The sequence below is a fragment of the Lampris incognitus genome, chromosome 2 (genome assembly GCF_029633865.1).
Source record: "Lampris incognitus isolate fLamInc1 chromosome 2, fLamInc1.hap2, whole genome shotgun sequence".
In the NCBI taxonomy this organism is placed as follows: Eukaryota; Metazoa; Chordata; class Actinopteri; order Lampriformes; family Lampridae; genus Lampris; species Lampris incognitus.
In genome coordinates, this window is record NC_079212.1 from 11,339,633 (window position 1) to 11,358,044 (window position 18,412).

The window sequence follows — 18,412 nt, forward strand, 5'->3', positions numbered from 1 at the left end:
TAATGCTGCACCAATCCGCCTATCAGTCTCCCGCTCTATCCTACCCTCACTCGTGAACAAGACCACAAGATACTTGAACTCCTTCACTTGAGGCAACAACTCATCCCCAATCCGGAGGGAGCAATCCACCCTTTTCCGGTCGAGAACCATGGCCTCAGACTTGGAGGTGCTGACTCTCATCCCAGCCATTTCACAATCAGCTGCAAACTGCCCCAGTGCACACCCGAGGCCACACTCTGATGAAGCCAAAAAAAACCACATCATCTGCAAAGAGCAGAGATGCAATTCTGAGGTTCCCAAAACGGACACACTCCTCACCTTGGCTGCAACTTGAGATCCTGTCCATGAATATCACAAACCGAATCGGAGACAAGGGACAACCTTGGCGGCATCCGACACCCACCGAAAACGTGTGACTTTGTGCCGAGAATGCAAGAATGCAGACACAGCTCTCACTTTGGTTATACAAGGACCTACAAGCTACAAATCAACGATCATTTGATCCTTTTCAAATTCTCCACGCATGGTAAAGCCCACTTCTTATTTGGTGCAAAAACAAACATAAAATATAATTGGCTAAATAGATGTGACCCACGTTGGGTGGTAATCAGATCTAACTGCCTATCATCACTGGTCTCCCCTGACCATTATAGTATGAGAAGATTGTTAAACAAGGGCACCATGATTCTTGAAAAATGCATTGCCAAGAAGTTGTTGACTGACTTGTACATAAAAGACAGGTAATGCAACTAGACTAGATTGTGCACCGAGTCATGGTAGAAAACGACTTTGTGGGGCAGATTAACAATGTTTGCACAAAGAAAATACTGTACAGCGTTCCAACATTTATACATTTCAGAAAAGATAAATAAGAGGGATTGGACCATGACCTCTATCTTGGCATAATTACTTCTCCACTGTGGTTTTGTACAGACGTTATTTGTGCATGTGTGGTTTCAGCTTACACAGTGCATCAGTCTGTTTACAAGGAAGCAAGCTGGGGAGTCCTGATCTGCTAGAGACATCAGGGGTGTATTTGTGTCTGAAATTTAGTCAATAGCAATTCATCCCCTCCTTCTCGTCCTATCCACCCTCCTTTTGGGTCAGTTTTGCGTGCTGTGCACTGTTATTCACTGAGATCCTCTTCGCCCTGCTGGGCTCGTCACCAGGGACATCACGAGGACCCTGCGAACGGTCACAGGGAGCCTAGCCCTCGGGGAGCGGGTTTGTGTTTTGGGAGGAGTTTTTCGCTCTTTGTCTGTCACAAAGGACTGCCAGCAGGCCAGCATGCATAAATATTGCAGTTACAATGAGAGCGTAATACAGCGCTAAGACGCATGAAATGGAGAACATTTCTGGAGATCCAGCTGCAGAATGCCTACTGTTCCCAGTAATAGCCATGGTTGTATCCTTATTTCCTCTCTTCTGTTTCTCTGGTTAGGATGCTACCCTCGTTCTCTTTCTTTGAATTAGCAGGGCAATGGGCATCCAGCCAGTCATCCATTTTCTTTACCTTGTTTTTCCTTTTGAGGGTCACATGGGTGTGGAGCCTTCTCAGTGTTTTTGGGTCTGATTGCAGGGCAAACACAGATTATGCTGAACAGTAGGTGCAGCTGGGGTAGTTTTTTTTTTCCTTCTGTGACCGTCAATATAAAAGAAGTTGGCATAAAATCAGAAAATATATGGTAAACTCTGAATTCAAACTCGCCTCCACCTTTTTTTTTTTTCTAAACTCAGTATGGGTTTGTTAGTGAACGAAATCAATGCTCTGTTTTTTAAATGACTGATAAATATTGATAAATGATAGTTTTCTCGGGGCGAGCATAGGGAAGGCTATCGGAAATTGAAATTTCAGAGTGCATTTTGCAGCTTGGTAAAGTTGTGCAGAGTATTGCAGCCTATATGGGGAAAATGCAAACGCTTTGTGGAACCGAATTAGATGTAAATAAACACATTTAAAATGCTTTCCAGAACTGGTGAAATTCCCCGGTTGTGCAGGATTTAATTACAGCCCGAGACTTTTTTTTTTTTTTGTATATCGATTGCCCAAAATGTTCTTATAACCAGTGGACCTCAAATACGGCAAAATCAACTTAGTGATGTTTTAAAAACCGGATTGGGGATTGTGGCAGGGTCCTTGCACCGTATGGTACAGATTCCATAAGACTTGTTTTGTGTCCGTAAGCCAAACAGCGTTGTGATGAAAAACTCGTTTAATTTTGGCCTGATGAAAAATTCCAACAGGCATTCCTAAAAACCGAGGAGGGCCAGGTTTTCCTTTTCATAAAGGGAGTTGGGGTGTGGCTTGCGAGGGTGAACCCGCGGTGACAGCGAACCTTTACAGCTCTCCCTGGCAAGGTCATTGGTAATGAATTGGTAATGCCAGAGTAGGAAATCATCTGCACACACACATCCCCTCTCTGATAACAGCTCAGTTCCTTTTCCCCTTCGCTGTAACTAGCCCTTCTCCTCCCCCACCATCCTGTTGCCTTCCCTGTCAACCTCCACTCCTGTATCTAAGCCCTCCACCGTTTCCCGCCCTTCTTCTGCCTGCAAGATCTGTCCTAAACATAGGCTTGGCATGCACGCCCGAGAATCCTTCCACTCAACGGTTGCGGTATACTGGAAACAGACGTGTGCGGACAGCTACAGGCAGAAATGACCCCGGAGCTCACACAGGAACAGGCACAGGCAAACACAGAGACGTACTAATATGAGCTTGATCTATTGCTTGAACTGTGTTGAAACTTGGGTGTTAACTATCAGTGTCCTCCATGTTTTGTTTTGTTTTTCTCCCCGATTGTACTTGGCCAATTACCCTATTTTCTGAGCTGTGCCGGTCACTGCTCCACCCCCTCCGCCGAGCCAGGGAGGGTAGCAGACTACCACATGCCTCCTCTGATACATGTGGAGTCGCCAGCTGCTTCTTTTCACCTGAGAGTGAGGAGTTTCACCAGGGGGACGTAGCACATGGGAGTATCACGTTATCCCCCCCCCCCCAGTTCCCCTCCCCCCCCCCCCCCGAGCAGGCACCCCCGACTGACCAGAGGAGGTGCTAGTGTAGCGACCAGGACACATACCCACATCCGGCTTCCCACCTGCAGACACGGCCAATTGTGTCTGTAGGGACGCCCGACCAAGCCGGAGGCAACACAGGGATTCGACCCAGTGATCCCCGTGTTGGTAGGCAACATGTTTTTTTTATGTGAAACTGGGCCCAGGAGCTTCCGCACTGTAACAGCGTAAAAGCAACAGAGTCCGGTCCCTTGGCCAGGGAGTTGAATGGGAAAAGCAACAATGCAGGAGGTCCATGCCAGCCGGCCCAACCTGTGTGGGGAGTACCCAGTACTAAGATCTGGCTTACCTCATCCGGTTGAACTGTGAGGTTGTGCTTTGTTGGGATCAGTGGCATAGTAGACGGTAAACACACCTACAGTAAACAGTTTACCCACCTTTCTCTAGCAAAGCAGTGCATATGTGCACAAATCGGTGCTTTTCTGAAACTGGGTAATTGGTTGCCTAACTCCGATTACCACCTTAAGATCATAATTTGCTCCCTCCCGGGACTTGATACGCGTTTCCAGATGAAACGGGACGGTTGGGTGAGATTTTGCGAGGGGGGGGGGGCGATTTGATTTGACGAACAGCCAATGTTGGCGGGCATTTCCAGAGGAACGAGGAGGTCGATACGCCATTGGCCGAATTTCGTTTTGGTGGTAGAGGATCGCTCGGTTTCTCCCAGTCTTGTTCTCATTCATTGGACTCTTTTTGTTGAGTCGACGCCCACAAGCGCAGGATGACATAACCATGATTGTATTTGTGATGAAGAGAAGAACGTTTTTCTTATAATCACAACAATAAATCAGAGTATTTTTGTGCATTTCTGGAGCGTAGTGTTGAATAGATGTAAATTAAATGCAGATGAAAGCAGTAACAAGAATGATAAAAAAAACAAAACGTTTTTCACTTCACGGGACCTTTAAAGTGAACTGAATTAGGTCATACTGAGTTGGTCATGAGGATCTCAAGCATTCCAGTCGATCTTCTACCGAACGGCTCGGACAATAAAACAAAGCAACCCCGCACTATCAAGACCCAACCACCGAGGGCGCAGCGACATCTCACAGGACGTGACGTCATGTTAACGCTATCTTTACAGCGATGCCAGGCCCTGCCGGGGGAAACGGACCGCCAACGAGGGCCCAAGCAAACAGGAAGTAGAAACAGAACTGGTGAGCTAGTACATCATGTTCTGGGAAGACAAAGCCTCGGCTGCATCTAAACATAATCTCAACGCGGAATACCGTGAATCCTACAGCCGAGCAACCATTTGATACTGAGCCTCGATGACATTGCAAGGAGCGGGGGAGATTTCCCCTACTCGGCCTGCGTTCGCTCAGCTCTGACATGCATGACCCGCTCGTTTTATTGATTCGGAGCTCTGTTATTGTGCTTTCCAAAACACGGCCAGAGCAGTGCCAAGTTCCTCCCTTTCCTTCTCCTCCCACCTTTAACTCTCCCTCATTCTCTCCATCTGCTTGATCCCATACAGATGTTCTTCTTTAGCACCCCTCTGGAGGGAGCCTCCTATTGTTCATAAAATTTCTGCCGGCCCTGTCGGCCAAACCCAATGAGCACATGCTACACACACCACGAAATACTCTCACGTCGCTACGCAGATACAGCTAAACATCCACACGTGCATGTGTGCAACCCCCCGCCCCCCCCCCCCGTCACCACACATGCATGTGCACACATTAAACTTCTTCCGCCACTTAATCACAGTTTTCTGTGAAAAGGTGCATGCAATTATATTTGGCAAAATGTTGGATAATGGCGGCGAGTTGTATAGAAAAACATAGACTAACTGAAAAATTGAAATTGATATGCACCAGTCAATCCTAAAATTAAATGTGGAGCTTAATTCCAGATCAAACATATGTTACAGGGCCTAAAATATCGTCTGCTGTGATTGTAATGTTATGTTGAATATGTGTATCTTTGTTTCTCGTCTTAATTTTTGTCTTTCGGTGATTTTGCAAATGGAGATGCTGCGATGCAAGAAAAATTTCAGACTTGATCTGACAAAGTGTTATCATCATCATCATCATCATGCAGGACAACTGACAAACACAATTCTGCTCCAGTTGAGTAGCCTAATGGTTTAGGTGTGTATCGATCAAACAAAAGGTTGTCAGTTTAATTCCAGACCATTCTGTGTCGACTAAAACAAAAGTATTATATTGCGTTAGTAGTTAGTTGCAGCCACTTACTTAGGTTAGCAAGTCACAGTAATATTGATCCAAAGCTGGACGGACGACTTGACAAATTCATAATGTCCAGTCATCAGAGTATTGTGTAAGTGAACTGAAAGAAGGTTATTGAACGTGTGCAAAGAATTGGCAAGTAACAGGTGCCACCGAGCAAATTAAAGAAGTGTCTTTATGCATGCTCAGTAATCCAAGTGAGGGACTCGCAGAAGGTTGACTCAGTTCCTCTGGACACAGCGTTTATTCAGAGAAACGTTTCATCACTCATCTAAGACCCTGTTTACACTTGCTTTTAAAATGCGTTTTGGGCGATCACAAGTGGGCAGCGAGACACTTCGCCGTTTACACCTGTGTCTATCATGCGTCTCCAAATGCGTCCTGCTGACCACTTGTGATCAGATTTCGTTACTCCAAAGAAGAAGAAGAAGATTTCCTGTTACGTCCTTGTCGGGGACGCATCAGGACACATTAGCATTTACACTACAAAAGATATGTGGCCAAATGCGTCCCAGACCACCTCGGCAAGTGGTTTGAGTAACCGGTTCGCAAAACGTTTTGGTGGTCGTTTACACTTGTATTTAGCGCTGTCCACTTGTGATCCGATCACAAAAAACACATTTTAAAACCAAGTGTAAACGGGGGTCATTGTGACCTCTTCTGTCTCCAAGGACTGCAGGTATGCCCACCCTTATAAACAATACAGTTGGGTCATTAATCATATCATCATTATTAATAATTTTGCGAAGTATAGCAAGTCTGTCAGAGTAATCTGCAGATCTGTTTGTTGCATTTCTGACAAATGAAAACGTTGCTTTCTGTGATTATGTGAAGTCATGCAACCTTCGGTTGGCAATAGTTGTAAACTATTCATGGATGGAAAAAGGCTCAGTTTGGAAACAAGCATGGGTTTAGATGGCCAAGAGTGGATTGCGAAAACCGTTTGATGAATGTCTTACCAGCACAAGAAAATCAATGTTAGTTTGCTGGTCTCCATAGCCACACATAGGTACCATCAATTTTTTTCCCACTTTTCATTGTTTGTTTAGCCTCTCATTTTTGAGTCCCTCTGCCCCGCTACTTTCCATAGCCCTCCCCCCACCCCCCGACCCACCCCCCCCCAGTTCCCTCCATGTCCATCCCTGTGAGCTCAGTCGCAGTACACGGGCTACTCCCTGGGCTTGTAACCGGCTCTAACTGGCCCCGGTGGAATCACTCGGCAGACATCTTGAAGTGATTTCTATTCAAGGTTGAGACTGTCGTAAATGTTGGGATTGTGTTGGGCCACACAGATTCCCAATAACCACTCTGCCAGAGGATTAAAGGGTAAACCAAATTCGGAAAAATCGAAACAACTTTTGGATTTTTTTTCCCTAATAAATTCCATAAAGACAGATTCTATGCACACATGGGTACAGATAAGGACCCCCCATGGTAAAACAATACAATCTCCATTGTATTGTTATCCCACATGTATTGCTGTAAGACATACCCGATCTGTTAAATGTGTGGATTCTGGTTTTGTTGGTCCAGATCCTTGCTGGGGATTTGTTCATTAGATTGGCTGCTTCGATGGCCCCCATTATATCTTTTGAACTCCTATTTAAGTACTTTCACACAGGTAATTGAGTGGGCAGGCTTCAGGGTCTCGTTCATTTTGATGTTAATTTCAGTCGGTGCAAGTGAACGCCTGCCAGATAACGTTCTTACTCCAGGGTTCTGTATCAACCGAGGTCTTGGTCTCAAGAACAAATAGAAAAAAATAACTTGAGAAATGGCACAAATCAAGCAATTCTGCCATGTTAGGTAGACTTGCTCGGTGTCCAAAATGTTTTACCAGACAAATGTGCTGCTCTGACTGACTGCTTTAACCTTGCTTCAACAACCTGTCCGGACCACAGCAGTGGAAGTGGTGTTGTCCCGTCCACACCTTTCCCTGCATGGTGAAACTCACCTCAGGGTGGAAAAGCAAGGGTTTTTTCTTCAGGCCATAGGATGGCACTATAAGACTAGGTTTCCAAAATCATCTCCACGTTGGTCACAAAGCCAAGGGCACGCTCTGACTGACTCCACGCTGCCCTCTTGTGGCGATAAAAACGTTATATATCACATACACGTAGCCTGAGTGATATTAAAAAAAAAAAACTGGGTGTTGATAAAAGTTTCTTCTTCTCAGTTCTAACACAAGAGATCCTTGTTATTGGGTCCCAGCATATCACCAAACAAACACTGCCATCTGCTGGTTACCTGTGGCAGTATCCATCAAGCCTGTTGCAAGACATCCTGGGGTCCTGTCTGGTAGCAGGTTATGTTTTTTTGTCCAGTCACGTTTTATCACCTCAGAAGTATTGCAAAAATAAGATCTATTTTAAATGTGAATCTGCTGGGCATGCTTTTATATCCTTGTGCCTTGATTATTGCAACAGTCTCTTCTCTCGTCTTCATCAAAAAAACCTTTGAAACGACTACAGACAGTACAGACCTCAGCTGCCGGGCTTTTAACCGGAGCCAAAGAGGCACGGCCACATCACCCCTGTTCTCTTTACTTGGCTCCCTGTTTGTTTGAGGTTTGATTTTAAGATTATACTGATTACTCTGAGGCTCCTCATGACCCGGCTCCAGATTATATTTCGGACATTTTAATCACGTACGGCACGGTGGCGCAGTGGTTAGCGTGGTCGCCTCACCGCAAGAAGGTCCTGGGTTCGAGCCCCGCAGTCCAACCTTGGTGGGTCATCCCGGTCGTCCTCTGTGTGGCGTTTGCATGTTCGCCCCGTGTCTGCCTGGGTTTCCTCCCACAGTCCCAAGACATGTAGGGCAGGTGAATTGGCCGTACTAATGTGTCCCTAGGTATGAATGGGTGTGTGTGTGTGTGTGTGTGTGTGTGTGTGTGTGTGTGTGTGTGTGTGTGTGTGTGTGTGTGTGTGTGTGTGTGTCAGTGTGTTGGCCCTGTGATGGCCTGGTGGCCTGTCCAGGGTGTCTCCCCACCTGCCGCCCAGTGACTGCTGGGATAGGCTGCAGCATCCCCGTGACCCTGAGAGCAGGATAAGCGATTCAGATAATGGATGGATGGACGGATGGACGGACGGATTGATGGATGGATGGATGGATGGACAGATGGATGGATGGATGGATGGATGGATGGATGGATGGATGGATGGACAGATGGACGGATGGATGGACGGATGGATGGATGGATGGATGGATGGATGGATGGATGGACAGATGGATGGATGGATGGATGGATGGATGGACAGATGGATGGATGGATGGATGGATGGATGGACATTTTAATCACTTGTGAACCTTTGCATAGTGAGTTCCCCAGGCAGGGGTCTTGTGTCTCTTCCTGAGTCCAGGCTGAAAACAGAAGGGGCCATCGGGGCCCCGAGGCTCTAGGACAGGGGTGGGAGATCTTATCCAGAGAGGGCCGGTGTGGGTGCAGGTTTTTGTCCCAACCAAGCAGTCGATCCCACTCATCAACCAGGAACCTGCACCGACACCGGCCCTTTCTGGTTAAGCTCGCCCCCCCCCCCCGGCTCTAGGACGACCTGCCCGGGGGATTAAGGCCGTCTGAGTCAACGTCTCTTCTTAAAACGTGCTTTTATCGGGAAGCGTATCCTGATTTTGCCTGAGCTGCGTACTTATTCTACTTGATTCGACTTGTTTTTAACTTCATAGTTTTTAGCCTGTTGTGTCTTTACTGTGAAGCGCTTGGCAGAACGGCGCTTCGTGAATAAGGTTTATCGCTGTTGCGAGTGACGTGCTGTTTGAATTACGGTATTTTACATTTCAAGGGGCCTGAGCTGACGTATGCGAACCCCGGAAGAAGAAAATCAGGGTTGGTACCCCCCCCACCCCCACCCCCGCCTCCGCCCATGCAAACACTACTTGCAGTGAGTGCCCCCGCAGCACTGTGAGGGTTTTACTGCACCCGCAGCACTGTGAGGGTTTTCGTGGTGCACCAAAACAAAGGTTGTGTACGGAGGAACCGCCCCAGACGGTACACATCCAGCACCAGACTCACTGCAACCAACAACGGGCTTCGTTTTATCATGCAGACCTGTGCAATCTAAGACGGACTCAAATGTCTGGAGCATTAATGGGTTTGAAGTGTGTGTTTGAAGTGTGTGTGTGCGTGTGTGTGTGTGTGTGTGTGTGTGTGTGTGTGTGTGTGTGTGTGTGTGTGTGTGTGTTTCTGTTTTGAAGGAAACGGTAGCACCTCGCCTCAGCCAGTCTCTGAAGTGTTGCTCTGGGCTCCGGGAGAGGTGCTCCGGTCCTTTACATCAAATATTCATTTCACAGAAACTCCGAAGCCTTAAATAATTCTCAAAGAAGTGTGCCGAAAGAGAGGCTTTGCCATCCCAGGCACGTTCCTGTCTGGACAATGGATTCAGGGGAGCACACGGCGCGAGGGGAGGGAGCGCACGAGAGGGGGGGGGAGGGGAGAAAGAAGGAGAAAGACAAAAAGGGATAGATGGGAGAGGGAGGAGGGGGGAGGGGGGCAGAAAGATGAGGAATTGGATCTATTGTGGAGTCCTGCAACAGCTGGTTTATTTTAAGAGCACTCGGCCTGCTGTACTGTGTGTGTAACAGGCTGTTTACCCAAAGCAGAAAGAAGAGGACAAGCTGCTGCTGTCTGATGGCCAACGAAGACGGCCGAGACCGACCCAACGGGACGAGCGTCATTATCATCCTAATCGTCCTGACGGCGTCCGACAAGCCGCCTCCGTCAGGACAGCCCGGCTGTTTAAAAAGCGCCTTGCGTCGCCTTGCGTTAGAAGGGCGGCGCAGTACGACTTTCGGCTGCGGCGATGAACACACCTGCACATAGGGGGCGCCAAAACCCATCTGAGATGCGCAGCACAAATCCCCGAGTCGGGAAACAGAAGCAGGTCCACGCAGGTGGGCTGCAGGTGGGGGAGCCGCAGCACACGTGGGCGTAGCGGAGCAGCGAGGATGGCGGCTTGTTAAAGAACCCGCGCTGAAGCAGGCGGAGAGCGCCCCTGGTGGACGGTTAGCACGTGGTGAATGAGTTCAGCGGCCAGCAGGAGTTTCCTGGCTGAAGGTACTCCGCCCGTTGAGGAGACATGATGGGTGAAGTTACTCCGCCGTTGAGGAGACATGATGGGTGAAGTTACTCCGCCGTTGAGGAGACATGATGGGTGGAGTTGCTCCGCCGTTGAGGAGACATGATGGGTGGAGTTACTCCGCCGTTGAGGAGACATGATGGGTGGAGTTGCTCCGCCGTTGAGGAGACATGATGGGTGAAGTTACTCCGCCCGTTGAGGAGACATGATGGGTGGAGTTACTCCGCCCGTTGAGGAGACATGATGGGTGAAGTTACTCCGCCCGTTGAGGAGACATGATGGGTGGAGTTACTCCGCCCGTTGAGGAGACATGATGGGTGAAGTTACTCCACCCGTTGTGGAGACATGGTGGGTGATCATCTGCTTCAGCTGCGGCGTCATGAAGAGGTCTCGTCTCCAAAGTTTGCGTCCCAACAGAACCACCCGTACACATGCAGCACGACCACGTGACACCGGGCCTGTTTTTAAGAACCCTGATCTGAGCTCATCTGATCTGGCCTCCGTTTCATCTCGGCCATTACCCCGACCGCTGTTGCATCCTCCTGGACGGTCTCGCCCTGATTAGCCCTCCGTATCTGAGACCCTGAGCGAAGCAGAACGGGCTTTCCGGTGGCTGCTCGGCGGGTGGTGTACCGGCTCGGCGGGTGGTGTGGCTGCTCGGCTGTGGCCTCTGTCCCTGGCCCCCGGCCCGGCGGGCTGATAGGAGCTGGGCGTGGAGAATCGCACAGCGGCGCTCTGCCCTTTCAGAAACGAGTGGGAGAAAATGAGCCATGAAGGAAATCAGAGGCGATTATCTTTATTATCAGCCAGGGGAGTAACCGTGGAAACGGCAACCTGCGGGGGGGCTCAAGCTGTTCAAGGGGCCTGCCGATTGGCCCATACAAGCTTCAGTGGTAATTAACATCTGCATATTCAAATGAGAACCGCAGCAAGGGAAATTTGGCAGCTCACCTGTGTCTGACAGCAGAGGGGTGTTCTGGGTTCATGTCGTTGTTCGAGCCCACGTGTGTGTGTGTGTGTGTGTGTGTGTGTGTGTGTGTGTGTGTGTGTGTGTGTGTGTGTGTGTGTGTGTGTGTGTGTGTGTTCTTCTGGATCGCCACCTTGCCGGTGGAGAAGCTTGCCTGTACCGATGGTCCTAAGAGCTACGCCGTCCGGAGCCTGGCTCCCGGTAGGGCCGCCCAAGGCGGACGGGTCAAGGGGCGGTTCCAGATGAAGTGCGACCCAACAAAGACCTCAACGGCGCCCCCGGCGGAAGATGTCTCCAGGTCACAACGGCAGTGAAAGCGGATGAAGGCGGCAACAGAGGGTGGTCCCCAATCGTCTTGGTTCTCCATGCCGTTGGACTCTCTGTTCACCCCCTGCCCAGGACCGAGTGGTGGCTGCAGCAGCATCAGCCTCTCCACCCACAAGCTGTCACACGCAGGCGTCCTCCCATTATGCAGCTCCAGGATCAGCCTGTACACCCACCCCAGGACCCAGAAGGACTCAGAGGGAGGACGGTCATACTCAACCCCGAGTGACTGCCGATGATGATGATGATGATGGTGTGTGTGTGTGTGTGTGTGTGTGTGTGTGTGTGTGTGTGTGTGTGTTATGAGAGCATTTTGACTTGCGTCAGTGCTTTTAGGAGACGGTTGTCATGGACCATGAGCCAGGACCACAGAGTCGTATGACTTCCCCATCCCCTTCTTTGTTTCGCTGTGGGGAGGAGCCCATGTGACGGGGGGGTGTCAGCAGGCCTGCAGGGAGAGTCTTGTTAGTATAACAGGACCAAGTTATGTCCAGAGAGAGAGAGAGAGAGAGACAGCGAGAGAGACAGAGAGAGAGAGAGACAGAGACAGCGAGATAGAGAGAGCGAGAGAGTCAGTGAGAGAGACAGAGAGAGAGAGAGAGAGAGACAGCGAGAGAGAGAGAGAGAGAGAGAGAGAGAGAGAGAGAGACAGTGAGAGAGACAGTGAGAGAGACAGTGAGAGAGACAGTGAGAGAGACAGCGAGGGAGCGAGACAGAGAGAGAGAGAGACAGAGAGAGCGAGAGACAGCGAGGGAGAGAGAGACAGAGAGAGAGACAGCGAGGGAGAGAGAGAGAGACAGAGAGAGAGACAGTGAGACAGAGAGAGAGAGAGACAGAGAGGGAGAGAGAGAGAGACAGAGAGAGACAGTGAGACAGAGAGACAGCGAGGGAGAGAGAGAGGGAGAGAGAGAGAGAGAGAGAGAGAGACTTGCCAGGTGATGGGAGCAGTCACATGTTCAGCCAATATGGACGTCGCAGTAAGACGAGTCAGTCAGTCAGTCGGCTTCTTTAAAGTCGCGTGTTTGAGGCAGTTGAGCTTTCAGCTGTCGCGCGTCACGACCGCGTGTGCTCGTGTTGTGGGTTTGGTGGATTTCAGGTGACGTGTTTATTTTCATCTTCATGTGTCTGGTGACGCCTACGCTGCTGGGCTGCCCACGTTTTGCCTTCCTCCTGAACGTGTAACTCCGTGTGTGTGTGTGTGTGTGTGTGTGTGTGTGTGTGTGTGTGTGTGTGTGTGTGTGTGTGTATTTTAGCAGTTTCTGCCCCTGTTGTGTGTGCATGCTTGTGTTTTTGTATGTTTGCACACAGGTTTGCATGTGTCATGAACGTGTGTGTGTGTGTGTGTGTGTGTGTGTGTGTGTGTGTGTGTGTGTGTGTGTGTGTGTGGTGAACGCCTGCTGCTGAATGAGCCTCTGAGCTGTGAATTATGCGACGTGAACACAGACGTAGTCATGGACGTTTCTCCCCCGGCGGCAGGGCTGTGGCGTTCTAATGACAGACAGACAGGCAGGGGGAGGGGGGGAGTAGCGGGCGGGGGAGGGGGGGAGTAGCGGGCGGGGGAGGGGGGGAGTAGCGGGCGGCGGGCGAAAGCGTCGCAGAGCACACTGAGAATGACAGCTCCGATAGTGGGGAGCCGTGCTATAAATAGAGGCTGTGCCAGGAGCTGATGACACCTGGATTTGCGCTCCCTCACAATCTTTTGCCATCCACCTTTCCGCCCCCTCTCATTCTTATGCTCCTGCCCCCCTCCCTCTTATGCTCCTGCCCCCTCCCTCTTATGCTCCTGCCCCCCTCCCTCTTATGCTCCTGCCCCCTCTCCCTCTCATGCTCCTGCCCCCCTCCCTCTTATGCTCCTGCCCCCTCTCCCTCTCATGCTCCTGCTCCTCTCCCTCTCATGTTCCTGCTCCCTCTCCCTCTTATGCTCCTGCTCCTCTCCCTCTCATGCTCCTGCTCCTCTCCCTCTCATGCTCCTGCCCCCTCCCTCTTATGCTCCTGCCCCCTCTCCCTCTCATGCTCCTGCCCCCCTCCCTCTTATGCTCCTGCCCCCTCTCCCTCTCATGCTCCTGCTCCCTCTCCCTCTCATGCTCCTGCTCCTCTCCCTCTTATGCTCCTGCTCCCTCTCCCTCTTATGCTCCTGCCCCCTCTCCCTCTCATGCTCCTGCCCCCTCTCCCTCTCATGCTCATGCTCCTGCTCCCTCTCCCTCTTATGCTCCTGCTCCTCTCCCTCTCATGCTCCTGCCCCCTTTCCCTCTTATGCTCCTGCTCCCTCTCCCTCTTATGCTCCTGCTCCTCTCCCTCTCATGCTCCTGCTCCCTCTCCCTCATATGCTCCTGCCCCCTCTCCCTCTCATGCTCCTGCCCCCTTTCCCTCTTATGCTCCTGCTCCCTCTCCCTCTTATGCTCCTGCTCCTCTCCCTCTCATGCTCCTGCTCCTCTCCCTCTCATGCTCCTGCCCCCTCTCCCTCTCAGGCTCCTGCTCCTCTCCCTCTCATGCTCCTGCCCCCTCTCCCTCTCAGGCTCCTGCTCCTCTCCCTCTCATGCTCCTGCTCCATCCCGGTGTGGTTTCTTATTTCCTTTCAGCTCGTCGTCTCTCTGTCAGTCTCAGTCTCTGTCGCTCCGTCTCTCCTCTCTTTTCTTATGACTTTCTTCTTCTTTCGCTCAATTACTCTTCATCAGTCCCACGTGTCTGAGTCTGTATCCTCGTCTCTCCTCGCAGCGGCTTCACAGTATTACCCCCCCCCACCTCCTGTCGCTCCTGCTCTCTCCATATCTGTCCTCCTCCTTCTCCTCCTCCTCCTCCTCTGGTGGTCCAGAGGTGCACCGTTCCTGGCAGCCTCGTTTATAAAAGCTCTTGTGTTCAAACGTTGTGTTCAAGACCAAAGCCCGGCCCAGCAGGGCGGATTTATAAGAATTTAATCAGCTTCTCAGTTATGTGGGTTATGTTGTTTTTTTAGGGCGGCGCGGTGGCGCAGTGGTTAGTGCGGTCGCCTCACAGCAAGAAGGTCCCGGGTTCGAGCCCCGGGGTAGTCCAACCTTGGGGGGTCGTCCTCTGTGTGGCGTTCGCATGTTCTCCCCGTGTCTGTGTGGGTTTCCTCCGGGGGCTCCGGTTTCCTCCTACAGTCCAAAGACATGTAGGTCTGGTGACTCGGCCGTACTAGCTTGTCCCTAGGGGTGTGTGTGTTGTTGTCGGCCCTGTGATGGCCTGGCGGCCTGTTCAGGGTGTCTCCCCGCCTGCCGCCTGATGACTGCTGGGATAGGCTCCAGCATCCCCGTGACCCTGAGCAGGAGAAGCGGTTTAGATAATGGATGGATGGATGGATGGATGGATGGGTGGAGGAGTTCTGTTATACATCAAGACGCAGCTCGTTTCTGTAGTTTTCCAGTGTGCGTAGCCATTGACATAATTGATGCTGTTGAGAAATGACCCCGCCGTGTTATGAAGGATAAAGTGAACAGTATTTTTTTGAAAGAGACCACTTGATATTGCTGAGCAGAGACACAAGGTTGCAACCATGAACTTTGGTGCAGAGATGCGAGTCCATGGTGTCCTTCGTGGACAAAGGAAAACCATTTGTAAAAACCAATCATCAACAAATGCCATGGCAGTGAACCATGTTTCATAATGAGCCATGTTTCATAACGAACCATGTTTCACAACGAACCATGTTTCATAACGCCAAACAACCCTAACATTATGCTGTTAAGGTCAGATAAAGCCTTTACTATCCGCACGGGTTCTGTCAGCTTCAGAGCGAGATGCATGAAGGTCCAGTGAGGTGCCCAGCAACATTTCACTGTGGACACAATACAAAGACAATCTAGGAAGTGTGGCTGAAATCACCCCCTAATATCCGCTACTGCCAAGCGCATATTAATTATTTGAGAATTTGCTTTGTAATCCGGGCAGGGAATCCCATCCAGAACGAATAGGATGTCAGCTTTATGCAACTTTCTCGTAAAGGCATTACAGGGCATTAAGTCCCGTGTGGGTTTGAATTGGTCTCAGCAGTACAGGATTAGAGGCAGTGGGGATTAGGCCTCCCCTGGGGGAACTACAGGAACAGGGGTGGCCAAGGGACTCAAGATATAGACCATGTACAGTACTGCGCCCATGTGCGGCGCCGAATCTCTCGGCGCCACGGGAGGCTGCGGCTGTGCAGTGCGCTGCACCATATCTGTAGTGTCATGCAGAGTGAAGAGGAAGCATGAATGGATGAATTAACGAGTTAATGAATTAATCAGCCAGTACACTAAGCATCCTTGCTCTGCAGAGAATTGCTGACGCTACCGCTTCAGGTCGAGGATCCCATGTTTCTCCTCCAGCTAAGGTTCCTTCACACACACAGACTGATAAAATGTGACTCAGACCTAAAGCAGTGTGATTAGCTAGATGCAGGGGTGGTTTCGGCAAGGCTAATTAATATTTTGAATCTGTCAATCACTTCTCTTGAAATAAATAATAAAACCTCTACTTATATTTGTGCCCAAGTCTCATCATATCTTCCCTGTGGATCCCACAAGTGTTCTGGTTTCCACATTAAGGTGATGATGAAAAAAATAAAACAGCAATATCCACAATACTAGGTCTGCAACCCTATGTATTACTATTAGCACTACTCTTATGACAAATGGTTATAATGGTAATAATATCAATTATATTCTTTGAGTTTTTGTCCGATGCTTATAATAATTTCAAAACAAACATGGGCGAAATTAAACTAGATGTTTCAGAAGAACTGATGTATTGATAAGGTTTGGAGCATCGACGATCAGGCTTGGCAAATCGACAGTTGTAGCCTCTGGATCTGCTAGAAGCCATGGGCTGATGATCGATAACTGGCTCTCATTATCTGACATCCTTGCAGCTATCCCGCACTGCTGTCGATTTGCTCAGTGGAAAATGCTGAAAGATCCTGTTGTACTTATCAAAGCGTGCCGTGGAGTTCCTGGTTCAGGCCCTGGACATTTCTAGGTTCAACTTTTGCAGTGCACTTTTTTACTGCACAGTCCATCTTCTGCAGAGTCTCAAGCGATGCTGTGCCCTTGGTTTTCAGTCTGCCAAGATGTGTAGATGTTTTGCCTCTCTTTGTGTTCTTATATTGACACCTGATTGCTACCTGCGTAAAGCTTGAAACCTTGCAGCTGGCTTTCTGGGCAGTTTAAGGAATTGCACTGACTTACCTTTAAACCAAATGCACACTCCTATGTATCAGTATGTGCTAACATGTGCACTCCTGCTTACCCTCTCCATTATACCTCTGGAAGGTTACTGTCTATGCTCTCTTCAAGAGGACTGAGCTCTCATGACTAGGTCTAGGTCCAGGCTTTTCTTCACCTGTGAGCTCTCATCTTCCATCAAGACTGCTGACTTGGTTATTTCATTCTCGCTTATTACCCCGCACACCAGTGTAGTACTGTATAGTAGCCTATATCTTGAATCCCTCGGCCACCCCTGTTCCTCTATTTCCCCCAGGGGAGGCCTATTGCACGCTTACACTAATTGCTCTTGACTTAACATGCAGTCTTGGCTATGATATAATTACTAATCAGATGCATGTGGGTTCACACATGAATTTATTTGCTGATTGCTGACTCTTGCTGGTCGCTTTGGATAAAACTGCTGGATAAATGAAAAATATGAATGTGAAAAGCAAACAACATAAAAATTGATAGAGTAAATAGAATAGAAGAATCCAAAGGAGTTGAATCAAGTGCAACTGGAATCAAGTTGTACTTGATTCAACTCTTTTGGATGACCATGACCTGGATGAATGAGAACATTCACAGACATAGAATAGAAGATTTTCCTGCTGCTCTCCAAGCAAACAACCTTTAAAAATCTGGTTAACCCGACAATTTGAAAGGTTGTCTGGAGATGGCACAAGGGTCAAGTAGACATAACCATCACTACTGCATCATCATCGGCAGTCACTCGGGGTCGAGTATGACTTTCCTCCTTCTGGGTCCTTCTGGGTCCTCAGGTGGGCGTAGAGGCCGATCCTGGAGCTGCATAATGGGAGGACGCCTGCGTGTGACAGCTTTTTACATGGAGAGGCTGATGTGCCTGCAGCCACCACACGGTCCTTGGCAGGGGGTGGCCAGAGTCCAATGGCATGGAGAACCAAGATGATCGGGGACCACCCTCTGTCGCAGCTTTCATCCACTTTCACTGCCGTTGTGACCTGGAGTCATCTTCCTTCAGTTCTGCCATTGAGGTCTTTGTTGGATCGCGCTTCGTCTGGAACCTCCCCCTTTACCAATCCGCCTTGGGCAACTCTACCAGGAGCCAAGCTCTTGGACAGCATAGCTCTTGGGATCATTGGTACATGCAAGCTTCTCCACCATGGCATGAAGAAATGACTTTTGTGCATCACTACTGCACAAAAGTGCTGATATACAAAGTATTCCAGGTGTCAGGATAACCAGGAAAAGCTTGAACTCATCAGCCGTTTACTGCTCTCCAGATATCTGCATGGGAACGTTGGTCAAATACTCATAGCTGACCATGCTGATCCATGCTGGTTAAAGATTTATAATTGTCAAGGATTGCATGAACAGGTGTTCCTCAGGTGTACATGGTAAGGACTTGTGCATCATCAGGTCAGTGTGTCTATATGGCCATACAAGTTCATTATGCACAGACAGTCATCTGAAGTGAAGCAGTAAGCTGAATCCGAACGACTTACTAACACTTATTAAGTCTTTTCTAATTTCCTGTAAATGAAAAATAACAGAACAAGGCCATTTTTGAAAGCACTTACACTG